The following is an 8,238-nucleotide window of genomic DNA, read 5'->3' as shown; positions in this document are numbered from 1 at the left end:
AGAAAGAGGAACTATATGGAGGCGAAATAGTTCGATCTGTAACTCGTACACCTAGCATCCATAATATAAAATAGTGCCCCTTCCTAAAACACTAGGGGCTAGACAACAGATTCTAGGACATCGCGTCCCATCTTGTCTAAAGAAGAACCTTATAAGCGGAAATCTTGACCTTCCATTCATAGAACCAATTATGCAACACTAAACAACCACAACAATAACCTTTAGAGTAATATGGCTAAAAACATTTCTGTCATCAATCTATTAATAAAACCAACACATAGGAGCTCAACTGCTCATAAAATACATATAGTTATCCAATAAAACTGTCTGTGATTACACACATAATCATTCAAATACATCATTACTTTAATTGATAATGGTCACAACCGGTACAACATTACAACTTGAAACCCATACAAACATCTTGAACTATATCCTGTCCCAAGAGCTCATACACTAACCATCATTAGTATCACCCAAATCTGGAACCACACTGCAGGACATGTCCACCATCTTGGCATAGATAAAATAGATACTGCACAAAAGTGCACAGGCATCCACCCAGTAGTGTACAGGCATCGGCCCAATAGTGTATAGGTATCCATCTAATAGTGTACGGGCATCCGCCCAATAGCATACAAGCATCTACCTAACAGTGTACGGGCATCCTCCCAACAGTGTACGGGCATCCACCCAACAGTGTATGGGCATCCAACCAACAGTGCACAGGCATCCACCCAATAGTGTGCGGATATCCCCCGTTATAACAAGAATCGACCACAGTAATGTCTCACCTTCTCTGTGGACAATCCCTCTTCACATGGCCCGGCTGACCACACTGAAAATGAACTCCAGAACTAGGTCTATCAAGTGGACACTCCGCCTTGCGGTGTCTCACTACAATAAAAGTGACTTTTAGTGACGATATTTTAGCTACAAAATTTCTTTCGTCCCTAAAAGTAGACTCTCAGGGATGAAATTCAAGCTCGTGACTATTTATGTATCTTTTTTGTGACGAATTAGATAATTTGTCACCAATTGGTGATGGGAAGGTCTATACAATGTCGTTTTGATTTCTTTTTATACTTATTTGTGACTAAAATCTCCCCAGGGAAAAAACCAATTCGTTTTTCCCCAACTATCTCCCCTCACTTTTCCTACTATGGCACCATTCTCTGTTCTAATTTTAATCAAACTCTATCATCCCGTCATTCGCTCTCATAGTATCTGCATCACATTTTTTTTTTCCCACTCAAACCCTAGCTTTCTCTCAATAAACAATTTATTATCCTGGAGTCTCCTCGTCACCAATCGGCTGCTCTTAAAGAGATAGAGAGAGTAGAACACTAGGTCGCCAATCGATTACCCTCAAATCTTATAAATTCCACAATCTTTTTATGGAATCCCACTCAACTACTCCCTTCATATTCTCTTCTCAATATTTTTTTTCTTGTATTAATTTTTCGATCTTGATTGCCTTCAATCTCTATCTAATATATGTTGAGAGAATTGCAGAACTGAAATTCTACATGTGATTGGGTCTGACCATCATTTCATGACAGCCCAGGTTTGAAAGTTCCCAAATTATCTTTTCTAAAGTTCTAGTTTTTATATATTTATTTATTTTATATAGTATGATATTCACATAGATAGAGTGATTATTACTGTATTTTTTTTTTCAGTAAGTAAATAAATACAGTGATTATCTTGAAATTGGTTGTTCATATTTTTTTTTCTTCTGATTTCATACCTTATTAGAGGCGATCAATAATTCTTGGCCGTGGTTTGATCACAAGTTCTTAGCCCTTAAATCACTTCAAAAATTCCTCAAATATCTATCAGTTATAATCTTCAAACTAAACATATTACTGTGGGTCTTTACATGCTAGGGTTTTTTTTTTTTTTTAAATTAGCTTTTAAACTCGTAATTTGGGCATCACATACCATTCAATTTTTTTTTTTTTTTTTTTTTTTTTTTTGTTAAATAATTAGCCTTCACAATGAAATCCTATTGTTTTCAGTTTGGTATTCAGTATCAAGAATGATTAACGAGAAATCTCAATGTAGCAATCTTGTAAGGTCAAATTACTTTCCTTTTTTTTTTTCTTTTTTTTTTTTTTTTCTAATAAGGCAGATTAATTAGAGTTTTGCCCACAATTACATGTGATTTTCTGAATGAGATTCACATAATGATTAGTTCTAGTGCCATGCAGCGACCATACATGTGCAGTTTTGTGCTCAAGATAACTTAAGTTATTGGTTATGCACTTAATAGGCTTGTATCTTGTCTGATGTGCCTATTTGTGTGGTGAACTGAGTAAGCTTTTTTCACTTAAATTTTACGACTTTTATCTCTAGATTTCATATTAATTTTAGTCCAATCACACAATTATTTTGATATACATAGCTTCTTTCTTCTTCTTTTTCTTCATCTTCTTCGGTTTTTTTTTTTTTTTTTTTTTTTTTTTTTTCAGCTAAAATGATGATTCTTTGCAAAGTTGGCTATGTTAGACTTGGTTTCCGAAACATAGGCAAGTAAAGTTTTTCAAATTCTTTTTATTTTATTTTATTTTTTGTCATTAATATGTTCATTATGCAATTTGTATGTATAAATTTGATAACTAACGTCTTTGCAATCAGTGCAGGCTTCCCTCTGTTAACCCTGCTTTGTCTACCTTGCTCATGATTACCTTTGTAAGTGACTCAAAAAACATTCAGGTGTTGTTGTTCACAGTCTATCTTCCACACTTTTATTCTTCATCTTGGGAATAGTTTTAATTGATAAAGAAGCTTGTTGTTGCAGTGTTTTATGTATGTCTTTATGAGAAGATTTATTTTTTTTCCTTACCAAAGATTTAATACTTTCCAACATAAGTTATATGGTACTGAGAAATCCCATTCAGGAATGCTTTTTATTTATTTAGTTTCAATAACTATGTTCTTGTTAATGTTTATTGCTACTTTCTTTTTCTAACTTTTATATTAGTACTTTTATTCAAAATTAGGTTATGGTGTCAATGTATATACATATATATTCTTTACTACTCTCTTTTTTTATCTTATTGCACGTGAAATATCCTTTCTCTTATTCTAGTTTCTTGTTTGCTTTACAGAAATAGTAATTGAGTTGTCTGAGAGAGAACTAAAGGTCAGATATTCAATGTGGGTAGCTCTTACAATGAGGTCTTAGTCAAAGCTGAAAGTAAATAATTCAATGTAGTTTTATTATTTTATCCTTTTTTTATGTTGATAATGTGCATTGCTTGGAGGAATTAATTTTAATCAAGTTTATGATTAGGAGAATATTATTTAAATTGTATAGTTTGACTTTCATAGAGCCCTATTGTTCCATTACAGAACTTTTTCCTGTGTTTTGTTGCAGCTACTGGAGTGGAGTGGCTCTTGCTAGAATATTTCTGTATTCAAGGGTGAAGTGCATAAAACTAAATCACTCTTTGTTTTTTTGTTTTATTGTTTTATCTTTGTTGGATCAACTTAAGCCACTACTATATCACTCTTGTTTTATTTCCTTCTTGGCCCTTTGCTAAGTTGTGTATTTTCATTTTTGTTGCAGCTGCTAGAGTGGCTTCATGTGGAATTACTATATTCAAAGGCGAAGTACAAAAAGCCACAAACACAGTTTGAAGAATTTTAAGATTCTAGAAGACTAGTGATAAGGGAACTTTGGGCGTTCCTCCATAGAGGGAGAGTTGGGAGTTTGCTTTTATGTTTTAGTTTGGTCTTTTGTATTATATAATTGGAAATTTGGTTATTCAAATTTATGTTAATTTTGTATTTGAACTCAGAATTATTATGTATTTCATAATAAAATTTAATGTTATGTTTAAATTTGTGTTGCTATATAAAGTTTGAAATGTGTGAACCTGTGTTTCTATTTGAATTTTTTTTAATATTAGCAAAAACAAGCATGCAAAATTGGTTTTTAGCAACGAAAGACATTTGTCATTGGGTGAGTTAGTGACGAAAACTTTCGTTGCTAAATGCAAAACAGATGTGATGAAAAATATGGTTGCTAAAAGATATGCAATAGTAACGAAAATGTTTGTCGCATTTTCGTCACTAAAAGGCAAGCAGATGTGACGAAAAAGTATGGTTGCTAAAAGTCATGCAATAGTGACGCAAATTTTTTAGTCACTAAAAGTAGAGACAATAGTGACGAAATTCTCATTCGTCACTATAGATCAACAGAGATGGTTATATAGCAATGAAACATTGACGAATGATTTTTCGTCATTAAAAACTTTTAGCAATGAAAATTTAGCTTTTTGTGACGAAAAAAAATGTTGCTAAAGGTCACTTTTATTGTAGTGTCTTGGCTTCCTACAATGATAACATACCACACTCTTCCTAGAGGACTTTGGAGACGCACCAACAGTAGGTGTAGCATATGTTGTCCGCCGCTCCTGAGAAAGCAATGAAGCACCTCTGTGCCTTTTCCTACCTTGGCTCCCGAAAAAAACACCAACACTAATAGCTCGTTCCTGAGAACCCATAACACCACTCCTTTCTTGCCAATCTTTGGCTTCTGCCTCTGCCATCAATGCTTTCGTAACAGCTTCCGAATAACTCTTTTACCCCAAAAGCGTCACTCCAGTCTTAATAGAATGATTTAAGCCATGCACAAACTGCCATGTCTTCTTTCCCTCATTCCCTAACACATCCGTAGCGAAACATGAACGAGAAGTGAACCCACCTTGTTCAAGCCCGTCAAACTATATCCTCAATTCCTATCTTTAAGTCTGCAGGAAATACTTATCAAATAAAAGACTCTTGAAAGTACCCCAGATGCAACTTGAAATACAACCCCAATCCACAGCTTCCAAATTCTAAAACACAGTCTATTTGGTAACATAGTACCTATCATCAATCATTTTATCTGCAAATGACCAAGCACTTCAATGACCACATACTACCTGCCTTATTATGCAATCCTGCACTACACAGCTAAAACTGACCACCGTACACCACTTCGAGACTCTATCGATACCCGTGCCAACCTATTACCCTGCTCATCAACCGAGCCATGTAATCAACTCTCCTAGAGTCAATTACCCTAAACACACTCTTATAGCTTCCTGAAATGGGAATCACCCTCGACTAGTCAGTCTCTCAAACAGACTCTTACAAAACCATGAAATGCTTACGTTACTCTAGACTTACAGAGTCCAACAAGTCCCTTTAATAATCATAACCTACACGCTTTCTTAGACCGTAACAGAATACGCAAAATACACATCTACAACCCATAGATTACACTCGTGACTCTAGCAACCTCTATCACACTGTGATCTAAGTCGCAACTAGTAACCCCTAAAAGTCATACGTACCTCATGAAAACCTAAAATCGTACACCTGACCTCCACGATCAAAGGAACCCACACACTAACACATGAAACTCATACGTCTCAACCTGGACACCGCACTGTGCCCATACACAATCACTTAAAAGTAGTGCCCGAAACACCAAAATATAAAACAATAAGAAACTAAAACAACCACACAATACTTAGCTTAATACACAGATACGATACCCAACATACCTGGGGAACCTGAGCTCCTCGCCTACTAGGGTCAAAACTCATACTACCATCTATACCGCAACAAGTACTATACCATACTAACAACCACCCCATACTCAATTGTGTATATGCACATTAGTACTGTAGAGACTGGTTCCTTTTCCTATTTTTACGGATTTTTTTTTTCCGTTATTGTATTTTCTGAGTTCTGGTTTTTGTCCCTTTGGGTCATATTGAGTGCTCAAGAATAGTTCCCGACATTCCTTATATTAGATATTCGTATCATCCTTATGATGACAGTGTCATATTCTCCCCTTTTCCGGCGTCTTTCTTTTCTTTTATTTCTACTTGTTTAATTATTATTTCTTTCTTGTATCCATAAGGTTCTAGAGACCCAAGACAAGGTTTTGTGTTCAGAAACATTTTTTGACCTTGCATGCATTCACCTCATCTTATTTTAATGAAATGTGTAGTCTCACTTTTGTTGAAAAGCATGCTAGCTTGTACTTATATTCCGTAGGGGTATAGATGCATAGTTTCTTCGAAAACATTTTCACTTTTTGGGGTAATTTGTGTAATTAACTTTTTGAGATATTTTGTCTTGGGACCTTTTTACAAATAGTATTTGAGATATTTGGAAGAGGGACTAAGTTGTAATTTTGGAAAAGTGTGATAAGTGTCACACTTTCCTTGGGTACACTTATCAACTTTTGGATGAAGCACTTGGAGGCTTAGGATGAAGATAAGTGTAGGTGTGTGATTTAGCCTTGTAAAGAGGCCTAGGATCTTGACAAGTACAAGGTAAAGACTATTTGATGGCTCTTGGTTGGTGCACCTGTTAGCCTCAGATTTTGACAAATGTAAAGCCTAGATTTTACCTTATGAGGAAGCTTAATATGATGACAAGTGGAGGGGTGGGATGAAAGTGTGTGTGTGAGAGGTAGTGCTAGTGTAGTGAAAGTGTTTGTAGAACCCTAAGTTAGTGGAAAATCATGTGATTTTCCACTAACTTCATCTTCTTCCTCCCATCCTCTCTTGGCCACCATTGAACCCTAAGTTATAACCTTGAATACAACCATCTTCCCTTCACCATTGAAGGCATTTAGCTTCCTTGGATCATCATCTTAGAGGCCTTATTCTTAGAATTTCCTTTACTTCGTTTTCCTTGGATTCTAAAGGAACAATCCTCTTGTGAGGTAGGGGTTGCATTATGTTTATATCCTTAGTGTCTTAATTGTTTTTGGGTAATATATATTTTATACATGCTTGTAGAATTGTAGTCTTGCATATAGATGGAAATCATTTATTTTTAACTTAGGGTTTTAATTAATTCAAGGCATGTGTGGTATATATCTTGTGTAAATTATTTATTTCATTTAGAAGATTACTAAATTCTTGTAATTTCATATTGTTGTGATATGGTACTCTTGTGATTTATTACTAATATTCACCTTGCAAACTTATTACTATGTTGTTGTTGATTTAGTATTTAAAGCTTACTATGAGGTATGATTAGTTTGATAAATTGATAACATTATATTGTGTAACAAATCACATATTGAGAACTTGACATTTTGTATGCCATTTTAGACTTGAAACCCTAAGACATGGATTGTGTAGTTTCAACCCTATTTATGCATGGAAGGTGGTTTCATGCATGGCTTACTTGTGTATAAGTTATAAACTTATTGTTGATTTTGGAAACATTTGGGACATTGTTACTTTGACATCGCTAGGGTTTGGTCCTAGTGGGAAAGGTACGAGTTCTCTCCATTTAGTGTGCACATGGGTGGTTCCCGACGAGTTAGTACTTGAAATAACTGAATACGTCTTGGTTAAATTCCGGGATTTGATGTCCAAGATTTTCGCTATTTGATTTTGCATTCAATTCCAAGTTGACAACCAATGCTTAATTATAACTTTTGGTTTTGGTATTTGAGTTTCTAAAGTTATTTAGTATGCTTATACATTGTGTATAATACTTAAATTGGTTTAAAGTAGCTTAAGATGATTCATTAGTTCACCATGAAATTAGACGTTAGGTGGCATGACCCTAATGTATTTGTTTAGATTGATCTTGCAGAGATATTAAAACTTTAGGATATACGCATACTCATCTTCCTACGAGTAATGAAAGTTACTCACCTTAGTTGATTGGGTCTTTTTCAAGAAAGGAGATGTTGTTCTTGGATGCTCATCATCCCTAGCTTGGCTTGGTTGCATTTGGATTACTTTTGTGTACATTTATCAAGCATGTGTTAGCATGTTTTACTTACCTTTTGTTGTTGTAAAGTATAACTTGTTAGGAGCATGGCTTACTTCTTTTTGGATATGTAATGTAAGCTTAAGTAACTTATTTTGATTATACTTCAACATATACGTAATGAGGCCAAGGGCCAATCTTTTTTGATAAATAAAATGTATGATGGAATTTCAGCATGTTTCATTTTCGTGACCTATTTTATCTTGGGGGCATTTTGGGCATTTCAAGTTGCATTTTAATTTTGGTTTAGACCATAGTTGATTAGAAAACCCATTTTTAGGAGGGTTCATTTCACAAAGGTTTTCCAAAATAATCTATTTTTGCTTCAAAAAATAGGCGTTTTTGAAAACTTCACGGTCGCAGCCAACCTAGTCACGATAGATAGCAGATTCGGCGATCGATCGTCGGGCATCTTTTTGGTCAAAAATCATTGTT

At 34.8% G+C, this 8,238-nt stretch overlaps 1 long non-coding RNA gene across 2 annotated transcripts; it reads left to right on the top strand.

Annotated features, from left to right (window-relative positions):
- Positions 1-993: 993 nt before the first annotated feature.
- LOC132271640 (uncharacterized) lies at positions 994-3,867 on the top strand. Of its 2 annotated transcripts, XR_009469755.1 has the most exons (5): positions 1,021-1,567; positions 2,646-2,694; positions 3,114-3,202; positions 3,383-3,428; positions 3,575-3,867. It is a non-coding gene; the product is annotated as an uncharacterized LOC132271640 (long non-coding RNA). The 2 variants fall into 2 exon arrangements; XR_009469756.1 differs by having other exon boundaries at positions 994-1,567; positions 3,114-3,428.
- The last annotated feature ends 4,371 nt before the right edge of the window (positions 3,868-8,238 follow it).

This window comes from Cornus florida, unplaced genomic scaffold, assembly GCF_030987335.1.
Source record: "Cornus florida cultivar Cherokee Brave unplaced genomic scaffold, ASM3098733v1 CherokeeBrave_3.0.0_Hap2_Chr08, whole genome shotgun sequence".
Lineage (NCBI taxonomy): Eukaryota > Viridiplantae > Streptophyta > Magnoliopsida > Cornales > Cornaceae > Cornus > Cornus florida.
This window is presented reverse-complemented; position numbering and strand designations above follow the sequence as displayed.